Genomic DNA, 27,408 nt, shown 5'->3' on the forward strand with positions numbered 1-27,408 from the left:
AGAAAAAGTAATCTTAGATGATTCATAAATAAGAGGCTTTGCTTACAAATTAGAACTCTGTCACAGGTTAATTGTCTCTTGCAGCTTGAAAAGACCAGCTCTCTTATTTTCTCAGAAGGCAGTGTGGAAGACAATGCTCCTTCCTGATGCTCACAATGAACCTCCCTTCCTGGGCACAGGGGAAGATCAGTTCTCTAGTTTCTGAAGCCAGTCTTGACCATCACAGGACTCATCTTGGACAATACAGTGAAAGGGGAAATGGTATGTGTCACTTTGGGCCACTGAAGAACCAGTGTGTTTCTGTTCTTCCCTCTCTCTGCTGCACAGATCTATAGCTGCTTCATTAGTCCAAGACCCATCCAATTGATATGACGCAGAGCAGAACATCAGTCAGCCCGGGAGGAACATAGAGTGTGAGAGGAGAATAATGCTTTCTGGTTTTAAACCATACTGATTTGGGGGTTGTTACCACAGTACAAGTTAGGCGATCCTGACTAGTGGAGTCCTGTTGATGGTCTCACGCGTTTCAGTAAGAATGACATGTTTCTGTAGATGTCCAAGGACTAAGTTGGCACACATCTGTTGAAAAATGGGGAGCTGTCAAGAGTTGCTTTTCTCACTGTGACCAAGAAAAATTGTATAATTATAATATATTCTTGAATGTGAGTGGTGCCTTAATTATTTAAAAAGATTTTATTTGGGGGGATCCCTGGGTGGCTCAGCAGTTTAGCATCTGCCTATGGCCCAGGGCATGATCCTGGAGTCCCGGGATCGAGTCTCGTGTTGGGCTCCCTGCATGGAGCCTTCTTCTCCCTCTGCTTGTGTCTCTGCCTCTCTCTCTGTGTCTCTCATGAAATAAATAAAATCTTTAAAAAAATAAAATTAAAAAAAGATTTTATTTTTAAGTAATGTCTATACTGAATAGGGGTGAGGGAGTCAAACTCACAACCCTGAGATCAAAAGTGGCATGCTCCACTGACTGAGCTGGACAGACAACTCTGGTGCTTTATTTATTTTTTATTTTTTTAAAAAAGATTTTATTTATTTATTCATGACAGACACACACACACACAGAGAGGCAGAGACACAGGTGAGGGAGAAGCAGGCTCCATGCAGGGAGCCCAGTGTGGGACTCAATCCTGGATATCTAGGATCACACCCTGGGCTGAAGGCAGCACTAAACCACTGAGCCATTGGGGCTACCCAACCCTGATGCTTTAATTTGTAAAGCCCTTTCTTGGAAATAACTATACATCATACATCTATGAAATAAATTGGTTGAGTGGTATCATTGTTTTTATTCAGATGAAGAATCTTATAGAGTTTAAATGTACTCATGACTGAGATGGTGCAAGAGATCTGTGTTCCATTCATTATAATATTCTGCTTCTAGTCTTCAAATAGGATGAGAAATTTTTGTCAGTTAATTCTCTCTGTGGGGTTGTGGAGGTGTGGAAGAGGAAGCCAAGAGCAAATACATTGTACCTTAGGAAGGTGACTAAATTTTATATAATCATATCTGCTTGGTGCCCACCATGGTGATTAGCATATGGTAGGACTCATAAATATGGCTATGGTTTCACTTTTAATGGGAACCATATCCTCTCTGTCCCCATTTCCACATTATTCCCTAACTTCTGCCCTGCATTAAAAAAATATGCTTAAATTCCTTGTAGAGTGGACAGAGGCTGGTATCCCACAATTAAAATAAATATTGCCTGTGCTATGGTCTGAATATTTGTGTTCCCCCTAAATTCATATATTGAAATCCTAATATCAGGGTATTAGTAGTAGGAGGTGGGGCCATTTGGAAGCCATTGATGAATGAGAATAATACCCTTATGAAAGAGGCCTGAGAGAGCTCCCTTGCCCTTCTACTATGTGAGGATGCGATGGAAAGTCTGCAACTGAGGGGCCCTTGCCTAACAATGCTGGCATCCTGACCTTGAACTTCTAGCCTTCAGAACCTTGAGAAATAAATCTCTGCTGTTTTTCAGTTACCTAGCATGTGGTATTTTGTTATAGCAGCCTGAACAGATTATGATGCCCTGATTAATACAAACATCTAAATTTCACACTAGTGTGTAAATGATAGCTATGCTAGGCAGTCTCTAAGATGGCCACCAATGGTTCTGCCTCCTGGTATTTACACTTTTGTGTAATCCCCAGCCCTAGAATGTGAGCCTGACTTGTTGACTTGATTCTAACACATAGAATGTGGCAGAAGTGATGGTATGTCATTTTCAAGGTTATCAAATGACCATGGCTTCTGTCTTGGATAGTCTCTGGCTCTCCCTTTTTGAACCACCAGCTGCTATGTCATGAGGACACTCAGCCTAGGCAGAGGTCCACAGAGCAAGAAGTGAAGCCTGGAAACAGCCAAATGAGTGAGTTTGGAAGCAGATTCTTCAGTCTCCATTGAGTTTGATGTGACTGTGGCCGTAGCCAACAGCTTGACTGCAATCTCATGAGACACCCTGAGCCAGAGGCACTCAGCTAAGCTGATGCCCAGATTCTAGATCTACAGAAATTATGAGACTCTAAGTATTTGTTGTTTTGAGCCATTAACTTTGGGGGTAATTTGTTATGCTACAATTGATAACTAATATAAAACTAAAACTTTTAAATAAGATTTTATTATTTTTTATTTGAGAGAGACAGAGAGAGGGAGCAAGCAGGGGAAGAGCAGAGGGAGAAGCACAAGCAGACTCTGTGCTGATCATGGAGCCCGATGAGGGGCTCAATCCCGCAACCCTGAGATCATGACCTGAGCCAAAATTAAGAGTTGAATGCTTAACCTACTGAGCCACCCAGGTGCCCCAAAATGAACACCTTTTTTGAGGGCAGATTTTAATGGGCAAAGGCCTCAGTCAGGATAGAGCAAGCTCCAGAGAGAGGTCACCTATGAGGGGCAGAGGTGCATAGGGCAATATTTGCCTATCTCACCTTCATCAGACATTTTTTTCATCCTAATTTTCAGGACATGTAAATATAAGAGTTATACTTAAATGCACACACAGTGAGAGCTGAACTAACCTAGTCCAGTCCTTTCACTTGACAAAATAGAAAACCAAGATCTGAAGAGGATGTGTTAATGCATTCCATGTCACAAAACAACCCAGTCACAAGGTTTGGATTGAAACCCAGGCTTGCTAATACTTCCTCCAGTGCTTTAAGTTGTGCCATGCTACTTCCTTCTTCACAGTCTAAAAAAAAAGGAAAGAAGATTAGCATTAACCATTGCAATTCTATAAAGTATTTTTAAAAAGATTTTATTTATTTTGTTTGAGAGAGAGAGAGAGAGCATGAGCAGTGGAGAGCGGCAGAGTCAGAGGGAGAAAGAGTTCCAAGCAGACTCTGCCCTGAGCATAGAGCCAAACACAGAGCTCAGTCCCAGGACTCTTAGATCATGACCTGAGCTGGAACCAAAAGTTGTCCACTCAACTGACTGCACCAACCAGGCACCTCAATGCTACAAAGTATCCTTGGAAGCTGATCATGTTTCTTATTTTAATAAACATCAAAAACTGACTTTCAGGACATTTTCCATAGTTTGTATAGGGCAGAGTCAGTCATTCATCCAACAAATATTTATTGAGCACCTACTATGTACCAGGCACTGTGCTAGACACTAGGGTTGTTATGATGGTGAAGGCATTAGTTGGAGATACTAAAAGAAATAGCACATGTTTCTTGCCTCTTTTGTCATGGTGTTTTCTTCTGCTATCATCAATAAATACATTTGTTCCCATAGACAGGAACCATTTAAAAGCTCAATTATTCAATCTCAATATCGATCCAAAGCTTTTAATGCTCCTTTAGAGAGCTGATTGCAGTTTCAGACTCATGTGGGCAAGGAGGGCTTTTCACAGTGGTTCCAGACAAGGCAATGTCTCCGTTGCCAGGGACTCCTCCCTGAAATGGAAGAATGTCCTGGGCTACTGGGCCCCACACAACTAGGGGTAAAAATCCTCTCTGCATAACAGTTATGGCTTTGCTTGGATTATTGGGCACCAACTAAATTCTTAAAAAGGTAAAGGAAAGTGAGATATTTTGTGAGACATTTTGTGAGCCACATGTGTTGGCAGTGAAACAGCATGAATTTTTGGAGTTCCAGATCCTAGAAAGAAAGTTGGTTTGATGTTTTCTAGTTAAGTAACATTGGACAAGACACTTAATGGTAAGCCTGCCATTATTCATGTGCAAAATAATGAGGATAATAATAATTGTACCACTTGACTGTGGGAAGTGCTTTGTAAGCTAAGAAACAGTCTCCAACAGTTCCCTTATTCCCTAAATATAATATCTCTGAAAGCAGAGATGGGCAATCAAACGTTTTAATCTTACATAGTCTCAAAGGCTGTGCCTAATACTTGGTAGGTGCTCACCAATTGCTGAAAAGCTACTACCTAATAATAGTCATTATCTCTGAGTGCATACCAGGTGCCTAACAATGTCCTAAATACTTCCCTCAGGCGGCAGCCCTGGTGGCACAGCGGTTTAGCACTGCCTGCAGCCCAGGGTGTGATCCTGGAGACCCGGGATCGAGTCCCACGATGGGCTCCCTGCATGGAGCCTGCTTCTCCCTCTGCTGTGTCTCTGCCTCTCTCTCTCCCTGTGTTTCTCATGAATAAATAAATAAAATCTTTAAAAAGAAATAAATACTTCCCTCATATTGAATTTTGATTCCTGACAATGACTTCCTAGGTGAATATTATTATCCTATTATACAGGTGAGAAAATCGAGGCACAGGGCAATCGAATAGTTTTAACAGTCACATAGTCAGTAGCAGAGCTGTCATTTAAACCCAAACGGTCTGGCTTGCTGCCAAGGTGGCTATCGATACACTGTTCCTCATTAGGAAAAAAATACAAGCAGAAAGAAAAGAATTAGTTCCTTTAAACTGAATTAATGAGTTCTTCTTTTAAATAGGTTTTTATCCAATATCCCCCCCAAAAGACAAACCAAAAAACTCACCAAAAGACCCAAAACACAAAAAACAAAAGCAGCATCCAACCCCAACAAACAGAAAAATCCCAAATCATATCAATCCAGATAAAATCATATTGAATTCTCCTCAATTTGGTCTTTCTTTCCGGTTAGATGAGCCCTTAAAAATTCTTTATTTAGGATGCTGAGGCAAAGCTGAGGTTCTTTCACCTGGGAAACTATCTGAAAAGCACGAAGAAGCAGGCTGTGAGTTGGTAGCTGTGCTTGAAAATGATTTATGCAAACCAGTAAGTCTTGGTTGATTGTCTAGACTGTAGCCTATCTGCCTATCTTCTGTCCCAGTGAGCATATAGTGACAGGACATGAAAAAATTAAAACCTTGGAAAGACCTCCCAGATAGGCAAATAGCAGAGTACCCTCGACAAATCCTAAAGGGAGGGAGAGGGGAGATGAAGAAACAAGTATTTCTTAAAAGCAACCTAGGCCAGATCTATACAGTTAGTTCATCTTCATCCCAGTGAGTCAGAAGATGCTAAACACATCTTGCAGATAAGGAAGCTGAGGCACAACGAGGTGAGGTAATGGCCACCTCAAGGTGCTCTGGCTGGGATTCAAAATCAGGATTCCTCCACTTACCCTGAAACCCACGGACTCTTTGTCCTGCTGCTAGTATATTCTACTGCTGCTGCCGGTAGGCAGCCTTGACTGGCTGTTTTCACTAACCTGCACTTAGTTCTAAGAAGCCACTGGTGTGCCAGAAGACTACTACAAGGTGACCAAGAAAACATTGCTATTATGTAGAGGGGAGGAGAGAGGAACAAAAGAGCGGAAAGAAAGAAGGAAAGCCCAATGGAAATCACAAAAGACGGCCAGTCAGAGAAAAGCCTTTAAGCTTTTGACAAAGTGGAGAAAGAAGAAAACAGTACTCCTAAGGCGTGAATTTTCCAGAGGATAAGTTTCTAATTCTAATAATCCTATTAAAAAGTAGACGAAAGCTCCAGGGAACCCTAGCTATCCTTTTTTTCAAAGATGGCTCCTTGCTTTCTGCCTTTTGTTATTCCCACCCACTCCCTCAGGGTCACTGGTTTGGGACCTTTCTGCATTCTCTGAACTATGAATTAGTCTTTGACTTCTTACCTCATTCTTTAAGAAGTAGTCTTGCCAAGATCAAATTGCCCAAGATGTTTAGGTCAGCGGTCACCGACTGAATGCTGATCCGCAGATGGAACACGGACCATGATGAGCTTGTCAGTGTGTTGGGTTGTAGCGAGAAAAGCGAATAACCTGGTGAGCTTTTCATAGCACTAAACATCCAACACTGACATCGTTTAGTCTGAGATTATGTTGTTTGTTTGATGTTTCAGTGTTTCTTGTTTTATGAAATTTTGAAATGATGGTGAAAGCAGATGATTCCCCTTACATACTTAAAAAAAAAGTCTAAATGGCCTGTGAAGTCCTTTCTCAGTCAATTTTAGGCACCAATTTGAGACACATGCCTAGTCCATTGGAAAGAATCTGGTATGGACATTGATTTAGACTCTGAGGACTCTGTTGGTGGGGGAGTTGTTGCTATATCTGATAGAAGAGTCCATAGCTTGTTTTAAAGAATAAATTTAAAAAAAAAGAACCAATTAGAATATATATATTGAGTTCCAACTGTAGCATCTGGTATATGGTTGGTATTAAAATAACTAAGAGGTCTTCTTTTTCTCCCTCAACCTTCCTTTCTTTGAGACAGTTCTGTGATTTGCATGACTTTTGACCTTCTTGGCCCTGGCCTGCTAAATGCCAGTAGTAATCCCAAGTTCCTCTTTTAAAAAAATTATGATGAAAGTATACTTGATATGCAATGTTATATTAGTTTCAGGTGCCCAACATAATGATTTGACATTTCTATACATTTCGTAATGCTCACCACTATAAGTATAGTTGCCACCTGTCACCACACAAAGTTGTTAAATATTATTGATTATATTTCCTACGCTGTGCTTTTCTCTCTCTCTTTTTTTTAAAGATTTTTAAAATTTATTTGAGAGACAGAGAGTGCACAGTAGGGGGTAGGTGCAGAGGGAGAGGGAGGAGGAGACTTCCCACTCAGCAAGGAGCCCAATGTGATGCAGGGCTCTATCCCAGGACCCTGATGAGATCATGACCTGAGCCAAAGGCAGCTGCTTAATGGACTAAGCCACCCAGGCACCCCCTATGCTGTACTTTTCATTTTCCTGACTTATTTATCTTAAAATTGGAAGTTTGTATCTCTTAGTCCTCTTCATTTATTTTACTCAGTCCCTTATCCTACTGTCCTCTAGAAACTGCTAGTTTGTTCTCTGTATTTATGAGTCTGTTTCTGTTTCTTGTTTGCTCATTTTTTTTTAGATTCCACATATAAGTGAAATCATGTAGCATTTGTCTTTCTTTGCCTGACTTATTTCACTTACTGTAATATCTTCTAGGCCCATCCATGTTGTCCCAAATGTCAAATCTCATTCTCCCTCATGGCCAAGTAATATTCCATTGTGTACACACACACACACACACACACACACCACATATATATACACATACTTACACATACACATATATATGTATATATGTGTATATGGTATGTGTATATTATTATCTAAATTAAACCACATACCACATATATACACTATATATACATATATAAATATATATATACACATACATATGTAGTATGTACACACAGACACAGACAAACTGGAATATTACTCCAACATAAAAAAGAATGAGATCTTGCTATGAGATCATGATAACATATAACATATTTACCACAGATAATATGTGTATAGTATATATAGTGTATATATGGTATGCATATATTATTACTATATATACACTATATATACATATATACACATATATATGTGATATACACACAATGGAATTTTTTAAAAAAGATTTTATTTATTTATTCATAGACAAAGAGAGAGAGAGAGAGAGAGAGAGAGAGAGGCAGAGAGAGAAGCAGGCTCCACGCAGGGAGCCCGATGTGGGACTTGATCCTGGGTCTCCAGGATCACACCCCGGGCTGCAGGCAGCACCAAACCGCTGTGCCACTGGGGCTGCCCACACAATGGAATATTACTCAGCCATAAAAAGAGTGAGATCTTGCTATTCACAACAGCATGGACGGACCTAGAGGATATTACACTGAGTGAAATAAGTCAGACCAAGAAAGACAAATACCTTGGTCTAGCGGTCTATACATATATATAAACATACATATATATAAACCACATCTTTTCTATCCTTTCATCTATTGATGGATACTTAGGTTGCTTTCATATCTTGGCTATTATAAATAATGAATACAGGGGTTCATATATCTTTTCAAATTAATGTTTTAATTTTCTTTGGGTAAATACCCAGAAACGGATCACTATAGTATTTCCATTTTTAATTTTTTGAGGAAACTCCATATTGTTTTCCTTTTTTTTTTTTTTTTTTTTTTTTCCATATTGTTTTCCACAGTGGTTGTAGCAATTTACATTTCTACCAACAGTGCACTAAGGTTCTTCTTTTTCCACATCCTCAGCAACACTTGTTATTTCTTCTCTTTTTGATACAAGCCACTTTTATATAAGTGAGGTGTTATAGCATTGTGTTTTGGATTTGCATTTCCCTGGTGGTTAGTGATGTTGAACATCTATTCATGTGTCTATTGGCCGTCTGCATGTTTTCTTTGAAAAATACATCTATTCAGGGCATTTGCCCCATTTTTAAATTGGATTATTCGGGGGTTTTTTTGTTTGTTTTTTTTTTGGCATTGAGTTGTAGAAGTTCTTTATATATTTTGGATATTAACATTTGTTGGATATATCATTTGCAAATATCTTCTCCCATTTATTAAGTTGCCTTTTTGTTTTGTTGATGATTTCCCTTGCTTTGCAGAAGCTTTTTATTTTGATGTGGTCTCAAAAGTTTATTTTTGCTTTTGTTTTCCTTGCCTCAGGTGACATATCCATAAATATGTTGCTAAGGCCAATGTCCAAGATATTACTGCCTGTTTTCTTCTAGGAGTTTTTTTTTTGTTTTTAAAGATTTTATTTGTTTATTTGAGAGTGAGAGAGCATGAGTGTGGGTAGAGGCAGAGGGAGAGGGAGAAGCAGATTCCCCACTGAGCAGGGAACCCAACAAAGGGCTCTATCTCAGGCCCCTGGGATCATGACCTGAGCTAAAGGCAGATGTTTAACCAACTGAGCTACCCAGGTGCCACTCTTCTAGGACTTTTATGATTTCATGTCTCACATTTTGGTCTTTAATCCATTTGGGTTTATTTTTGTGTGTGGTGTACATTGTGTATTTTTATGGTCCAGTTTAATTCTTTTGCATGGAGCTGTCCAGTTTTCCCAGCACCATTTATTGAAGAGACTGTTTCTTCCTCACTGTATATTCTTGCCTCCTTTATCACAGATGAATGGGCCATATAAGTGTGGGTTTATTTCTGGGCTCTCTATCCTGTTCCATTGATCTCCAGTTCATTTTTTTTTATGATTTTATTTATTTATTCATGAGAGACACACACACACAGAGAAGCAGAGACACAGGTAGAAGGAGAAGCAGGCTCCACGCAGGGGGCCTGATGAGGGACTCGATCCCAGGACTCCAGGACCATGCCCTGGGCCGAAAAGGCAGGCACTAAACCACTGAGCCATCCAGGGATCCCCAGTTTTTTTTTTAAGATTTTATTTATTTATTTATGAGAGAGAGAGAGAGAGAGAGAGAAAGAGAGAGGCAGAGACACAAGCAGAGGGAGAAGCAGGCTCCAGGCAGGGAACCCGACTTGGGATTCCGTCCGGGACTCCAGGATCACACCCTGGGCTGAAGGCGGCGCTAACCCGCTGAGCTCACCTGGGCTGCCCTCAAGTCCAGTTTTGATGACTAAAAGACCTCTCTACTTTTATCAATCTCTCCATCTGAACAAGAATTACTTAAGACTCAGGTGGGATTCTCTGAAGCATCTTATGATGACCTATCACTATTCCCTACTCCTATCACAGATACATAAACGCATATAGAGGCAAATGATGTTGCCTAGTTTGGGTCATCAAAATGTTTTATACAGTACTATACTTTAACTAGGTAATACTCATAATATCCTTAAAATAAAAATGACATGTGAATCAGGCAGTGTCATTTTCTGATAAAATGTTTAGAAATGAGTCTAAGCTCTGTTGCCTTTTAATTGATCTTTCCTTTAGGAGTTGCTTCTACTTTGAGTCCTACCTTGACAGAACCATTTCCTCTCTTCTGCCCTACAGAGTCATATCTGTATTGGAATGTGCCAAGTCTGTGTAATACCTGGCACAATGTCTGGCACACTGTAGTTGTTCAGTAGATGTTATTGGATAACTAGATGAATGACTACTGCTCAATATCAAATATATTCTACTGGGGAACGTACAAAGGATGCCCAAGTAAACGCAAGAGCAAAAAGAGTTCAGATTCATTCATGTATCATTTATCCAGACATCCCCACACTCATCTCCAATACCAAGAAAGATTTATCTCTTCTCTACACAGTTCTCTAGTGAATGTTGTACCTTTGCCTTTTTGTTTGGTCTTATTTTCCCTTCATATACTCAAACTGATTCTAACTGAACCAGTTTTGCCTGTGTGTGGGATTTTGTTGGGAGAAGAAAGCATATATTAATTTCCTTTTCCTTGAGTCCTACAGAGCTGATTCTTTTTCTTCCTCAGAATGAATCCTTTTCACCTGTTTTCTTTTTTGGGTTGATGGCAGTATGTGAGCATTAGGGAGGAATAATTTCTGAGGGCCTGAAACTTTCTCTTCCTTCCATTCCAAAGCCCGCACACATGTTCGTGAGTTTTGTTCAAAGGTCTTAGACCATGTAGGAGTACATGAAATGGCACATAGTTTGATGCTGTCAAGAGTCTAGCTGCATGGTAGCTCAGCAATCTGGGTAGGAAGGGAATCTATAGTTGTTGTGCTGGGTGCTGTGCTAGATACCTTAAAGTAATTATTCCATTTTCTCTCCAAACAACGTTGGGGTATTATTATGGTAAAGTAGGAAAAAGGAAGCCAAAGACTAGCCTCTGTTGAATACACCACAATTAGCCCTTGCTGTCAAGCATCTTTCTAAATGCTTTTATATAACTTCACAACTCTTGGAGGCAATTTTATGATTTTCATTTTACAGATGTGGAAATAGAAACTCAGTGTGTTAAATCTTTCACGTGAAGATCCTCAGTGAGAAACAGAGAAGGCCAGAGTTTGAATGGCATGTGCTGGCTTAGATACTTATACTGTGTTTGTGTATTTATGCCTTGTTCATTTTTCAAGGAATACATTTGCACATGTTGCTGTTTGCTTCTTTTTTTTTTCTGTTTGCTTCTTATTAAATGGTGTCCTTGTATTTATCTATGTACATTTATATACCTTTACATTAGATTTACTGTCCTCTTTGGCCAATAAGTACTTTCTGTGCTTTGCTATATACTTGAAACTGATTTACTGAAGTCCCCGCTTCTTGGTATAAACCTAAAAGTGATGTTTTTTTTTTCCAGTTTTCCAATGGTTTTGTGTTGAAAATCCGCTTTCCCCATGGGTGGTAGGTCCTGAGCACCATCTTGGACAGATCCTATTAGTTTCAGCCATTTTCATCATTAGCAAAAATCTCATTCTGATACCTGAGGCTCAGGTCTGTTAACTGGTAAACTTCAGTCTCAAACTTTTTTCGAAACTGTTACTCTCCTGTCCCTCCAGAACAGATGAAGCCTACTTAGAGTGAAGTGGATGAAGTTGTAGCAGGAATGGTAGGAGATGGAGGGACACTGAGGTTGCTCTTTATATACCCCTTGCTCCCATCATGGTGATCAAACATCTCAGTTTTGGGAGTATTTCCAGCTTGTACCTGTTGTTCTAGGGTAGTAAATAGCAACTCCCTTAATTCTCAGATTTGTCTTGGCTTGCATAACAAATTATAAGATCACCCTATCTATCCCTCTTCTCTGTCTTGCCCATCTATTGTCAGAGTGGGGAGGTGGGAGGGGAAGGTAGACATCTCTCTGGTGAGACCTGTAGATTGTGGCACCCATCAATGATTTCTCTGTGTTGCAGATCTCCAAACGTTCCTGCTCTGGTGGGTTGAGCTCTTTAGAGGACCTTCAGAAGCTTTCCAGCTGTGATTCCAGCTTCTCTTCCTCCCACATCATATCAGATTTTGGCCCCAACAATGCACTGCCTAACAGCTTCCTGCAAGGGATCCTTCTCCCTTTAGGAAGAGGCACTGTACAACCCTTTTGCAATGAAAAGGGAGGAACTAATCTGTGCTCATCAATGCTGCCCTCCCCCAGATGCCACTTCCTCTCCCCCTCTCAGTTTTCTTTTCATAGGGACTGTAGTAGAAGGAGAAAGAGGTATTGTCTGTAGAGCTGGCTCTGCTCTGGTGCTTCTCAGTAAGTCATGAGGAAGTAAATGGCCCATAATTCCTAGAATGTATGGAATTTTACTCCCAGGTGCTCAGCAATCTCAGGGCAATAGGTAAAGCCCTACTTGACATCACGAGGCACATACAGATAATAAGTACCACCCTCCACGGATATGGCAGCATCAGCCATACTGACAACACCCGCCGTACTGTCACAGCCAAGTTCAACAGGAACTAGCACCCTTGCCAGTTCCAGTTCTGCCTTTGACTCACCTTTTAACATTTGTCCCCTTCTGTTCAAAGATTTTTTGTTACAGTTTAGAACTGGAGGGGGCTCCTTCCTTCTTAATTATCTTGTCAACAAAAAGACATTTTCCTTCCTTGACAAGCCACTTCAACCAGTCAACAATATTTCTGCAGAAAACAGAGAGAGAGAAAAAAAAGAGTAGATCAAAGAACTCCCGATTCTTAAATACCATCCGTCAACACGGCCAACTCTCCTCCTTCTTTGATTTCTCTAAAACCAGATTAAAAATTCCTCAGAGGGCTGGAGCCATGTCTTATCTGTCCTTGCATTGCTGGTAGCTAACACAACGTCTGACGCCTTGCGTTTGTTCAGAAATAATTTGCTCCCTGATTACATTTGCGTTTGCACCATTCTCGGTGCCGGGCATGATGGGGATGTGAGCGCCGAGCCGTTTTATTAGCGTTGAAATACTGGGGCGTTTCTTTGCCTCGTTTTGCAGGTTGCTTGAAGAAAGAAAGAGTTCATTTAGGGAACGTGCCATTCCGTTAGAACCACGTTTCTCAAAACTTTGCTTTCTTTGCACCAGTGCCAGAACGTTATCGCGGGACGCGTCCTGAATAGGGCTCAGAAAACCACCTTCAGGGATCCCTGGGTGGCACAGCGGTTTGGTGCCTGCCTTTGGCCCAGGGCTCGATCCTGGAGACCCGGGATCGAATCCCACGTCGGGCTCCCGGTGCATGGAGCCTGCTTCTCCCTCTGCCTGTGTCTCTGCCTCTCTCTCTCTCTCTGTGACTATCATAAATAAATAAAAATTTAAAAAAAATTAAAAAAAAAAAAAAAAGAAAACCACCTTCACACCCCAGGCCCTGCTGGGCTCCCGCGCGGGATGCCCGCGTGGCTGTCGGGGCAGCCCTGGGACGTCCTCTCTGCGCTAACCTCTCTGCGCATGCTCCTTCCCTGGCCGCCCCGCCCCGCCCCGCCCCGCCCCGCCCCCCGCCCTGCGGGGCTCCCAGGTCGGGGACAGGTGGGCAGGAGTCAGGCTCCGGGCCGGCTCGACTCATAAACGGGGAAAGAACAAAATGTGTTCCCCGAAGCTCTGCAGCATTGTCAGGAAATGGGCTGCTCGCATGCTGCACTTCCACGGATCTGGAAATTCTGCCGAGCTTGGGTTGACTCCAGAAAAAAAAAGTTTAAAAGTGTTGGGGGAAGAGAGGAGAGGCAGGAGAGCGGCCCACCCGCTGGAGAGCGGCAGCCCGCGGCGCTGGAGCGTGTGTTGTGGACCCTGGCGCCCAAGAGCGCTTTGCTGAGGCCCGGGGCTTTGCAGAGACTTTCGCCTCCGAAGTTTGCGTGGCCCCCTTGGGGGCAGTGGCCGGGGACTTAGGGCTGCGTCCGGCCGCGAGGAAGCGAGGCACAGGGAAGTCTAACGGCGCAGCTGCTCCCGGCCGCCGGCCTCGGCCCGCTAACGTGTGTGCAGGAGGTGAGCAGGAGCAGGTGACCTCAGGAATGACTCACGTGCCAAAGTGGACGCCGAGCTCTCGGGGTACCCCGAGCTGTGCCCATGATCCCGGGGGACGCGCACCAAGGACCTCAGCACCGCTCTCCCTTGCCTTGTGTTCCCCAAACAACACCTTTCTGGTTCTTCCGAACTCCGGGAGGAATGTTCGGGTGTTTGAAAGCGTCTACGTGGAATTTCCAGGCCCTACAGGGAAGCTGTCCTACTAGGGGCACGGAGTTTGGGTTGGAGGAACCTAAAGTTCGAAGTTTCCCCCTTCTTGGTGGCTTTCTCTTCTGTGTTCCTGGACCTCAGGGAGTCGTGAGATCCAGAGGGCAGGGGTGTGAGAGCAGTGGCCACGAGGCATGGTGGCCTCTGGTCCTTGCCTCAAGTTAGGCCCTGAGATGAGGTACAACGGCTGAGCAGCCTCCTGGAAGAAGCACAGCCCATTCTGGGTGGTTGGCACTGCTGCTTCTCAGGAACCGCCTCGGGAGACTAGAAAGGAATTTGATCACCAGTCAAATTAAAAGATACGACTAGGGCTTTATGCTTATTTTAGGCGTATGTCATTATTGTTTTCCCCAGGATGCAGTTTGGGGAGGTTTTGGGGGGAGGGGTTCTCACCCCCCTGTCTTCAGAGGCTTCCACTGTGAGAGTCTCTCAACCTATGATACTTGTATTCAAATCCTGGTTCCCATGCTGTGTGATCTTGGGCAAGTTACTTAACCTTTCTGAGTTTCTGCTTCCTCAGCTGGAAAGTGGGGATGATAACAGAACTTAAGTCACAGGTTTGCTGTGAGATTTTATGGAATTAGCACAGGTAAAGCTCTTAAAATAGTGCATATGTGCCAGCTAAGATCCTTATCATTTTGCTTAAGCACCATTGATCACATAATTTGACACAGAGGCCAAAGCAGGTATTTTTTCAAAAGTGATACTTTCTAATAGAGTCCCGTCTGGAAGCTGGGGAAAGAACTAGAAATCTCCAGGTTTTCTTAGAAAGAAGAGGCTCCTGTAAAAATTCTGATTTCAGTCTTTGTTACCGTCACCAGTACTTTTTGAACTGATCTTGCCTTTAATTCCCCAAGTTCTTTGAAGAGCACACTGTACTAGTTCCCCGTACGAATTTTAGGGCATTTTGCATCTGTTGGTTAATGTTTTTGAAGTCTCTAAGCGAAAGGCTCTCAATGTCTTTTCAGGCACACACCTCTGCATGCTTCTGCTTTGAGCACCAGTTATGAAACTGAAGCTGGGATTAAAGTGCAAAATGTCAGCAAATGGTCTGGAGTCTTCTGGAGTACATTTTTGCACCGTAAGCACTTCGTTACTAGCCTCTAAATTATTAAAAAGAAAAGAAAGGGAAGAAAAGGTGGGAGGGAGCTGGCTCAGATCACCTAGGCAAAGCCACTTTCTGTGAATACTGCTATCCCAACGCACAACAGGAAACTTATTTTAGGCGTATGTCATTATTGTTGGAAACTTATTGAAACTTAAGGAAACTTATTGAAACTTATTGAAACAGGAAACTTATTGAAAACCTAGCGGGTTGGAGAAAAACAGTAGCTAACACAGCAAAGAGTGTCAAGAGAAGACAGGGAGAGAATGCAGAGGGCCCAGAATTACCCCCAAATTACCCAGAGAACTGAACATAGCTCTCCATTTCTGGAACTTTCTGTAGAGTCCTGCCTGGGAGGGTCCCTAACTCTCCAGGGGGCAGTTCATGTTGGCGCATGCCCGCATGCAGGCAGCCACACATGCACACGCACATCTGGCACTTGAATTGCAGATAACCTAACCCGACACTAACCTTGGCATAGCTACAGAAGTCATATTTTTACCAGGATGAACTGTTGTTGAACAATTTCTCCAATGCATTAGTCATGCTTTAACTTTAGACGTGCAGGTTTTTTAAAATGCTTTTTAACGAAGGGAGAATATGATCATTTCCGAGTGCCAGAGTTATTCACGCACTCATACGGTATAAAAGCAATCAAGAGTCACCTCTGTCAAGGGATTCTCTTTAGTAAAGTAGGTGGACCTATCTTTTATGAGTTCCTTTGAATTGCCAGAATTGAGAACTCACAGAATTACCTATAGAAACAGGAATTGAAAACAATGGTGAAGTCAGCCTGTTGCTTTGAACATGTAATTACTTCTTACTTGGCCAAATCGATGTTTTGCTGAATAAACTAGGAATTAAAGTACATCTGATATTGCTATTTTATCCTTACTTTTATTAGAATTCCTTCTGAAAACCTGTAAGTAATTTTGTAATTGCCCATAGGATTTCAATAAATAATGAAATAATGATGATTTTTTTTTGAGGGCCAGCTGTGCCAGGCATTATATATAGTGATTTAGTTACAGTATTAAAGCAGTACTTCTCAAACTGTGCATCCTGGATGCATCAGCATTACCTGGGAACTTGTTAGAAATTCAGATTCTCAGGCCTCATTTCAAGACTACTGAATCAGAGACTCTGAGGATGGGACCTAGTAATCTGCATTTTAATAAGCCCTTCAGATGTTTCTGATGCATGCTTACATTTGAAAATTAGTGAGTTAGTTATGGTAACTACCTACTGAATAAGTATGTAATTACTCTACTGACTTAAGGTAAGATTAGTCTGCTATAACAAAGAGATTTAACAAGTATATCTTTAGGTCCTGGCAAAACTAATGAGGAAGGTTTATCACACCCACTTTATAGATGAGAATACTGAGATTTGAGGAGATTTAAATCACACAGCTGGATTCCTTTCCAGGCAAATCCATCTTCAAAGCCTTTGTTTTTACCATAGTCTATGGGATCAACAACCGTAGCCCTTCTGGTGGACAAATTAATGTTAAAATGGTTTATAGAAAGTTTTAGATCTGGAGGCAATCAAGATCGAGAACTAGATATATTCTTCGTCATCAATCCGGAGAATCTTTCTTTCACTAATTTGCCATATGAACTCAGCAAATGACTTAGAATCCTACTTCTTTCATTCAAAATAGGATAATAATAGTGCATTTCATCACATGTCTGGTGAAAACAAAGGAGATGCTTTCCAGGGGACTTGAAACTCCTCAGAAAGCACTACGTCATTCAGCTGTACTTTACTAAGTACATAACAACCTGAAAAGTTACATAAAAATAAATTTTTCTCAATGAGGTATACTTTGGATATACCAAGGAAATCTCCATGTAAAAATATCACAACCCCTAACTGGAGTAAAAATAATATTTTTGTGATGCAAACCATATTCTCCAATACAGTAATGTTTTGTCAAGGAACAATAGGAGAACTTTCTGGAAAGCAGGCAGCATAGAACAATTGGTTCAATGGGAAAAGATGAGATTGGGGATTATACATTTCAGAGGCACAATAACAAAGTTATTATTTTTGGTTCAGGAATTTCAATAGTCAAAGTGTTTTATAGCTATGAGTCTATAGCTATAGCACCTTAGCATCACTGGCTGTACCCAACATTTGATTACACTGATTTTTTTCCTAAAAATAATAGCCTTCATTTCCCAAACATAACCAGCACTATTGTTAATACAGGCGTTCTCTTACATACTTCAATCTATTTTTTAGCCTTCTGTTACACACTAAAAAGCACAACGCTCTTCAACTAGATGGTAAGCTATTTGTGCAATGTTTCTTTTTCTACCACAATGTTAGTTTCCAAAAGAGAATGATTTTAAACAATTATGTTACTTTTTTGATCAATTGGAATAAAATCAAATTAGGTAGATGAAAACTACCTAAATAGAAGCAAAAATGCCCAAATATGTTTATGATTAAAGTCTGTGTTTTTAAAGTGGCACACACCTGTGTTTTAAGGCTTCCAGTTATATATGGGAATGACGTTTTGAATTTCTAGAAGTATAAAAATAAAAATGGGATTCGGGTTTCCTGAGGTTTTCTGATTGAAGCAGTTTAGCTTTTAGTACATTCAAAGAGAAGGTGCATTCAGAGGGCATAGAGGAGGGAAACACTGGAGGGCACGAGTTGCACATCCAAATGTCTATAAGGGCAGGGAAGCAAAATGTGTGACACGGACTGGGTGCAATGTAATGAAAGATGGTGGGGACTGTGGCAAAGCCAAGAGGGCCCATAGGGGATTTTGCATGTCAGCTCCAGCCAATTGTTGCCGTGTGGAATTCCTGCCAAGTGTTGCCAGATTTTTTTTAAAGAGCTAGAAATGTGAATTTCTATGTGACATCTCCCAATTTTCAAATGTTAATTCGAACACTGTTGTAACGGTGTGATCTCGAATATATGAACCAAACAAGGCTCATTTGTGGGCTGGGTTTGGTTCATGTGCCGCCAGTTTGTACCATCTGAGAAATACAGGTTGGTGTGTGTGTGTGTGTGTGTGTGTGTGTGTGTGTGTGTGTGTAATAGGCAATTTAGGACAACAGTAGTGAAGGGATTATATTTACTGAATCAATTCAATATGTTTGTGCATAGGTGTAGGTAATCTGAGGCAAATATAATATGACCTTGATCTTCATTTTATTTTAAGAAGAGTGGGCACATCTAAATGTTAACTCAACACTCTTATGATATATTATCATGAAGTCGTGAAAGAAGTGAATTAGGCCATTCTTCAATATTCAGCTAATTAATTGGGGTCATATTGGTGGTTGGCATATAACCACAAATGAAACCCCCCAAACTGAACTGAAGTTTAATACATTTAAATTGGTTTCAGATTCTGTTGGTTACATGAGCAACAGTAGGTGCAACCACAACTTCATATTTATAATGGAATTGTCCAGTGGACATCCTTAGGGCATGACTTCACCATAAGAAGTTAAAGTAGGGACAATATACTCTTTTAATTTTCATTCCGCCAAAAGAGACCTACATAATTCAGTTGTGGCTGTGTTCTGTTACTTGTGGTTGGTGCGGTTCCTTTGGCTCATAAAAGTAAAAACCATTTCATATCATCTCTCCTCGATTGTCTCGTAAATGTAAATCAAAGAGGGAAAAAAGCTATAAAACAAACACAAATACCCAGTAGATATGCTAAGAAATAATGGACTGGGATTATTCCTTAACATACTTAAGTATGGTGCTTTGCATAACAGATATACCTCTCCTTTGTCAATAGATGGGTTCCTGAAAAGTTACTTGTAAATCAATTTTGCAAAACAAAATCATATTTTAAATGAATTAGATGAGTTTGCTATTTAAAAGGAAAGCTAGCGTAAATCTTTTGGGAGAGCAAAAAAATTCTATTTTAAAAATGAAATCTCAATCCTAATATATCTTGGCTCTAAGTTCATGGAGTCATTCAATAAATTTATTTCAAGTGTGGTCCTCGTTTTATTTCCTTCTCCAGCATATTATACCTGAAGTTCTCTGAAGCCTTTGCAAATAATGTGCTTTTAGATTCAAGTTAGATTTACATATCCACAAAGACTTAAGAATTGAACTAGAGAAGCTTAATAAGTTTGCAAATTGAGTGAATTTGCAGGCACATGAGGGGCTATCTCTAAATCAATGTTCTCAATCCTCATGGGTTGCACACATGAGGCAGAGTTCAATGGGTTCTAAAAAGACGGTCTTTAATCCCCACTTCACACTATGTAGAAATTAAAAGGTTAGACCAAGAGATCATGCTTACCTCTATGTCTGGGCTCCCGATCCCGCAGTTAATTCTGTATCATAATAAACACTTGAAACTCAGCCCATTGCTTAATCTTTATAAAAATTCACACACAAACAAAATATACATAGGTATAGAAGATAGGAGGGTGGGATATAGACAAGGGGAGTGTTTCCCCTGAAGTAAGCAAGAATTTCAAATTGAACATTGGACATCACCATGTTTAAAATGGCCTAATTCCATCAGCAGCGAATTTTCAATGTACTCTGTGAAGTCTTTTAGACTGGAGCCATCTTAATAGCCCTTTTTATTCTTTCCTCTGCCTCTTTCTTCTCTTTATTCCCTCTATTTCAGAAAAAACAAAAAACAAAAAACAAAAAACTACAAAAACCAATCCTGCTCATGCAGAAGAATTAAGTACCCTCTTTTGTTACCTTAATACCAGCCAAGTACTGGAACCTCACCTTCTAATCTGAACCATTCATTCATCAAGGCCTTCTCCAGAACAAAGACCATTTCCTCCTTGGAAATTTTCAAATTAAAAAAAAAAAAGGAAAAAAAAAGAAAATTTCAAATAAACGCTTCACCTTCATGTCAAAAGAAGCAACAGTATCCCCCTTCAAATTAACTTAAGTTAAATTGATAAAATCGCAGAAATTAATTTGATCAGAGAGGAGTCTCCTGATCAACAGTGTAGGTAGGAAGAGTGGACCGCTGTTTTCTGGTCTTTTCTTGTTTTGTCTGAGCCCACAAGCTTCTTGTACCATCCTCCCTATTTCTACTTCCTCCTTCCTCTGAGTAGACAGGCTAGTTCTGCTTCTTTATGCACTGCTTCTCTGGCCCATGGCTCCCAAATTCACATAGCTAGTTATGGACACCAGCTCAAATTTTCCAGCATCCTCATAACTTTTCCAAATTTCCCAGTGAAGGAATCTGATTGAAGGCCTTGGATCCCATGCCCATCAGCCATGGAGGGTGGGGGCAATAGGGGTAGGGATTGCATAGTAATAACAAAGGCTGTGTGAGCCTACCACTGATGGTGGAGAAAGGACACTTTTTAGAGAAGAAGATGAGCAAGGTTTGTTTTCTTTCTTTTTTTTTTTTTTAAAGATTTATTTATTTATTTATTTATTTATTTATTTATTTATTATAGACAGAGAGAGAGAGAGAGAGAGAGAGAGGCAGAGACACAGGAGGAGGGAGAAGCAGGCTCCATGCTGGGAGCCTGATGTGGGACTTGATCCCGGGACTCTAGGATCGCGCCCTGGGCCAAAGGCAGGCGCTAAACCGCTGAGTCACCCAGGGATCCCCTGCAAGGTTTGTTTTCAAAATAGGAGTCCAGTGCAGGCAAGAATCCTAAAGTCCTAGATAGTTGCAGTGTATTTGATCTGCAGATATTAAAGTATCCATTGCCACAAGGTATCCAGTATAGTTCAGAGCATGATGTCTGGATGAGGGTTCCTGAAAGTAAAAGAAGGCAACAAGAAAGAAAGTAACCTCATTCCTACTAGTAGGCCTACTAGATGGAGTGTTGTTATAGGAACATGCAAGGATGGAGTATTGTTATAGGAAACACACTGAAAGTAAGTCCAAAATACAATATAGTTTAGGGCCAAAGGGACTGAGTCACAGAGTTGAATTAACTGAATCTTTATCGCAAGGAAAGGAGGGTGTGTGCTGAGTGCCCTAGGAGATAATGGCTGGAAAGGTAGTAGTCCAGAGTGTCAGAAGCCTGAAAAGCCATGGGGGGAAGGGGAGTAAGAAGTGTTAAAGAAGACCTGTGATGGCCTTCAGGCTTTCAGGCTTTCTTACCACCTCTGTGCACAGCTGGGGGAGGAAGTAGCACTGGTTGTGGGTAGAGAAACATTTTTTGATGCTATTTAGCTTTTTTAAAAATTTTTTTTTATTTTTTGAGAAAGAGAGTGCACAGAAGCAGTGGTGGGGAGGGGAAGAGGGGAAAGCAGAGAGACAATCTTAAGCAGGCTCCACGCTCAGCATGGAGACTGATGTGGTGCTTGATCCCAGGACCCTGAGATCATGACCTGAGCCAAAATCAAGAATCAGCCTCTTAACCAACTGAGCCACCCAGGTCCCGCAATAGTATTTAACAATTTTAAAAAGTGGCCGGAAGTTACAGTGTAGAATCTATATAAAAAAAAAAGGGAAATATTCTCTTTTGTCTGAGTTGACAAAAACCAGAAGAAGCTAAGACAGTCTCATAAATTCTTACCTGGACTCCTCTGTCCAGCCCAGTACCTATTAGTTGGCATTCAATACCACCTTTCACACATAGTCACACACCATGAATCTCAAACTTTTGGAGGCAAAAATTCACAAATTTCTCCTAGAACTCTCCTTTTTTTTGAATATATCTTTCATCAATGTTTAAGTTCCTTAATTTTTATGGCAAATAGACTGGTGAACACTCAGAAAATAATGCAGTCCTTGTTTTATTCCACCAGGGACTCTGCCTTGCCTATCTGAGCTTGAGTTTTCCCTGGGCTCAGGTCACATGAAGACATTATTATCACCTCATTGTTCAAAGCACCTGGCTAGCAAACCTGGAAGGTGAACAATTGCTGAATGACAAATGCCGTAAGCACTGGCCTGCTTTGCCTAATTATATAGCTGTCATGGTGCACTGGGCAATTTTTCTTTCCAATGTCTCCTCCCCTCTGCCCAGCTTCAAACCACATAGTAAAGAGAAGAATCCACAGAGCTCTGCATTAGAGCTTTTAGAGCAACCACAATGCAATCAAAGTATCAGGCTGCAGGAGTGTCAGAAGCCATTTCTAGAGTGTGGTTGACTCATATCATATGTTGCACTTGGGTTGTTATATGGGTCAGACAAGGGTGCTACTCATTGGAGCCACATGGGAAAATGGTGATGATGACTCAAGCTCTCTTGCTCACTTGTTCTGATATCTCAGTTCCTAACTTTGTCCTCTGGCTGTTTAAACTGGCAGAAGGAGACTGTGAATCTATAAGATCCATTACAGAGCTGAGGTGGCAATGTTTAAATATGAAGTTCAAGCCCTGAGCTCTCTGGAATGTTGTCTGGATCAGTGAAGAACTAGATACCATGACAAGAGTGCAAGGAGACATAAATCAAGAAAAGGAGAATAGTTTATGGCTCTCCTTGGGAACCATTGTAAACATCTTATGATGCTGTGAGAAAAGTCCCTAGAGCTGTGCACAGCATAAAAATGTCATTGCAGATAGGTTATGCTTTGATATTCAGGTTTATCAGAATATCTGTGCATTCTGGCCAAAAGACCAGAGATTAGAATTTACATGTCTTTCACCTTCTCCATTTTCTTTGAGCTATATTATATATCGGTTCATCACTGGATGGTGGCACTCATCTCAGAGATTTGGTGGTAGAAGATAAGGCTACTGACAATATTTGCCTCCTGACATTGACTGTTTTTTGTTTTTGAGAGAGAGAGAGAGAGAGCGCACAAGTTGGGGGAGGAGGAGAGGGTCAGGGAGAGGGAGGGAGGGGAAAGAATCCCAAGCAGACTCTATGCTGAGTGCAGAGCTGAGGCTCCATCTCACAACCCTCAGATCATGACCTGAGTCAAAACCAAAAGTTAGATGCTTAACCACCTGAGCCACCCAGGCGCCTGAGAGAAATAAGCTTAAGCAGGCTCCATTCCTAGCACAAGAGCCCCACGAGGGGCTTGATCTCATGTTCCTGAGATCAGATCATGACCAGAGCCCAAATCAAATCAGACACTTAACCAACTGAACCACCCAGGTGCCCTGCCTCCTGACATTTTAAAGTACTCCACAGAAGACCAAGTTTTAAGATGCAGGATAGCATAAACCAAGTATCCTATTTTTTAATGTTTACATACATTACTATATTCTGCATACAAGGGATGCTTCATAAATACCTGATAACTAGCATATGGCAATACATTTTATTAAAGTCATGATGTCAATAGATATGATTTATGTATATATATATATATCTAAATTTATATAATTTATTATATAATACATACTTATAAGCACATAAATCTGTGTATTTATAATTATCTATATAAGCTTATTAAATTTCCATTTACTCAGCTATTCATTTAATATAAATTTATTAGGTTTCTACTTTTAGCAAGATTTATACTTAGGTCTAGTAGGTATTTTTTTTTGAGATTATATTTATTTATTTTAGAGAAGGAGGGAAAACACACGTGCACACAAGTTGGGGGAGGGGCAAAGGGAGAGAATCTTCAAGCAGACTCCCTGCTGAGTGTACAATGTGGGACTTGATCCCAGGACCCTAGGATCATGCTCTGAGCCAAAGGCAGTTGCCTAACTGACTGGGCCACCCAGGTACCTCTTTATTTTTTTTTGGGGGGGGGGTTTGTTTGTTTGTTTGTTTGTTTGTTTTCCAGGTGCCTCTTAAAAAACTTTTTAAAGAATACATCTGCCTTCCTTAGAAATACCAGTTTTCATTTTATGTCTAAAGAATTTTGATGGCTCTAATGTTCTGTTTCTCTGGAAGCTCACTGAAGCTGCAAAGCTAAACTCAGGCCAATGAGATGTAAGCCAAGTTAGGTGCTACTTTGAAAGTGTACTTTAAAGGGAACATTCACTCAGTTTCTTGCTTCTTTCTCCATTTGCCTGCCCAGAACACAGATTTGATGTGTGAAATCTTAGCAGCCATTTTGGATTATGAGTTGAAACACCACTTCCTAGGGATGGCAGAGCAATGAAATGAAAAGAATTATCATAACAGGTTAAGGATACCTACTTCCTGACTTCCTCATGTGAGGGAGCAATAAATGTTCATGTTGTTTTGTTTTTTTTGTAACATACAATTGAACCTAAACCAAACAGATACTATCTCTTAATTTATGCTGACATTAATAGTTAGGTATCCCTCTGTGGAAAAGATGTAGAAAAATTTAAAATTCATGAAAAAAATATTCCTCAGCATTGACAGCTGGGAAATAGAGCTATTCAAATGTCAGAAACTATGAGAAATTCCTACTAGATTCAATCAAGTTCTAAAAAAGGACCCCTCAAGGTAGAATACTATTTAATTTGCAAGGGAGTTTTGTGACTTTGTGAGAAGCAAGAAGAAGAAATCTTGGTTCTTTTGGGCAACTTGAGAACTTAGAGATCCTGGACTGGAGACAGAGAAAGGTGTAGAATAATGGAGAAAGCAGCATTTGGAGCCCTTTTCCCACCCACTGTCAGCAGAATTGAGGTGAGAGTTTTGGGAGGCTGGATGACCTGAGCAGAAGCCTCCAGAAGCACTGGTGGCAGCCGCTCTGGAAAAGTCATTTTCTTAGGCTGAAATGACCTTAAGTGATGCAGCAGGGAGCTTTGTGAAGAAATCTGACCTGCAGATTCATGCATGTGGGCAGCTACATTAAAATGCCGCCTTCTGCAGTGGCATTAGTAATAGAGGAACGGCTTCCAGAGAAGGCACATTTCTCCCCTGATTAGATGAGTAGCTGCTTGGAGAACTGGGCTGGGAACTTCAGGGCACTGGAAGCAGAGTGATGATAAGGAAAGTAAAGGAACTCTCTTGAACAATCAGGGACATCATTCCTATTCCTGAAAGGAAGGTGCCCCACAGCTGGTCCAACCTTGGACCAGCTTTACTAGGTATGGGGAACAATCCTTGTGTTGAAACCCTTTCTCTCAGCCCCAGCATTGCCAGACCTCATTTCTGTTCTATGTTCTTTTTTTTTTTTTTTTAATATTTATTTATTTATTTATTTATTTATTTATTTATTTATTTATTTATTTATGATAGACATAGAGAGAGAGGCAGAGACACAGGAGGAGGGAGAAGCAGGCTCCATGCCAGGAGGCTGATGTGGGACTCAATCCCGGGACTCTAGGATCGCACTCTGGGCCAAAGGCAGGCGCTAAACCGCTGAGCCACCCAGGGATCCCCTCTCTTCTATGTTCTTAAAACCCATTACCATGACAATCTGAAAGTTATCTTCAAACCACAAGCCAAGAAGAATCTCCCACCTTGTTTCTGAGGGAAATACCAGTCCTGAATAGGCTTTTGACTAATGCAATATGAAAAACTAGGGGAAAAAGTGGATCTGTTAAATAATTCTTAATCAGAAAGAAATGAACATATAGTTTAAATAATCTGAAGGAAAAACATATTTTGAGTATATTCCTTTTAGTTTTCTCTTATTGTAAATTTAAACTTAAAATTTTATCAAAGTAATATATTTAGTAGTAGTTTAAAAAGTCAGCTGAAAGGCTTATGCCAGTCTCCTTTTCATTGTTGCCAATTCTCATTCTTCTAAGGCAGACATTTAGTAGCTACCTCCAAATTTAACTCACACTTTATGCCTTTAATTTTTTAGATATTATTTTTTACTTTAGGAGATAGGTTCTTCCTCCCACATTTCTCATTATAATTATATTAACACTTTATTAACTAGTATTTATCTTAGTATAATTATGTAAATAATATTCACAGGTGAGCCACTTATGTATCAGGTAACTTTGTATCATTTTTATCATTTTCTTTCTTGTATAACTTTTTGTTTTGTCTGGAGTTGACAGTTGCTTCCTGTTCATTTGCTTAGTTTCTCTGTATCTATAACTAATTTATTGTTAATTTCTCCAAATTAAAAGTAAATCTCCTTAATAATAGTCAAATAGTTTTGGCATATAGCTCCTGGGCACTCCATTATCTTGTCTCCTTCTAGGCTTCTTGTCATCCTGGGATATCCCTTCACCATGTTTTGCATTGCTCTTAGTCTCTAACTAGATGGGACCTCCAGTTCCCAAACTTTTATGTTTTCCTCTTTTATAGTTTACTCCTTTGTTTTGGTGGAACACATCCACAAATGGCCTCCTGCAAAAAGGGAGAAACAGTTTCTGAGACCTTGAAAGCCTGACATTATTCTTGTTTGGCTTTGATATTTGATTTATAATTTGGCTGGAATTTGGTGTTCTGACTTAGAAATTCTGCTGACAGATTTTGGAAGATCTTGCCCCTTTATCATTTAGCTGTTGATGTTGCTAAGTCAAATGACACTTTCATTCTACATTTTCTTAAGTGACTTATTAGTTTTCTTTGGGGACCTTTAAGCTCTTCTCATTATCCTTAGTATTCTCAAATTTCACAAAGACACGCCCTGTAGTTGGTTTATTTGTTATGCTGGGCACTTAGACATTCAAAATCTGGAAACCCATTTTCTTTGGAGATGGCAACTTTTATTGTATTATCTCTTTAATAATTTCTTCTTTATTTTTTAAATTTTTCCTTTTTTTTTTTTTTTCCTGGAATTTCCATTATTTAGATGTTGGACCTCTGGGACTCCTCTCATTTTATAATTTTTTTCCCTTCCTCTTTTTCATCTTTTCTTGTGTGGTTGCTTCACTTTCTGGAGATTTCCTCAGCCATCTTCCCTTCTTTTAAAACATTTCTTATTTAATTGTTCTCTGAAAGTTCCTTTAAAAAAATGCCAGCATGTTATTATTTCATGATGCAAAAACCTTCTCTGATTACTTTGAGACTATTAATACTATTTAACATTTTTTCTAAGCTTTTTTTTTTTTTTTTTCCTGCTGGCTGCATTGTCTTTGTTTCCTCCTGGTGTATTTTATTTGTTTATTTTGGCTGGTCTTTCCTGTTAGAGGCTTTTCTCAAATGTGTGGTGAACTTTGGCCGTACACTCATATGTAAAATGAAGATTAAAATTCTCTTT

The 27,408-nt window shown here is 40.4% G+C and overlaps 1 long non-coding RNA gene across 7 annotated transcripts in view; it reads left to right on the plus strand.

Annotated features, from left to right (window-relative positions):
• LOC112921934 (uncharacterized) overlaps positions 1-27,408 on the plus strand; it is a 176,114-nt gene that overhangs the window by 44,183 nt on the left and 104,523 nt on the right. For 5 of the 7 annotated variants that reach the window (XR_011995561.1, XR_011995563.1, XR_003235344.2 and 2 more), the window contains exon 3: positions 15,302-15,414. This is a non-coding gene — a long non-coding RNA (uncharacterized lncRNA). Of the gene's footprint in view, positions 1-84; positions 262-15,301; positions 15,415-27,408 lie in introns of all 7 variants that reach the window. The other 2 variants (XR_011995565.1, XR_011995564.1) reach the window with 2 other exon arrangements.

The sequence above is a fragment of the Vulpes vulpes genome, chromosome 12, assembly GCF_048418805.1.
Source record: "Vulpes vulpes isolate BD-2025 chromosome 12, VulVul3, whole genome shotgun sequence".
Classification (NCBI taxonomy): Eukaryota; Metazoa; Chordata; class Mammalia; order Carnivora; family Canidae; genus Vulpes; species Vulpes vulpes.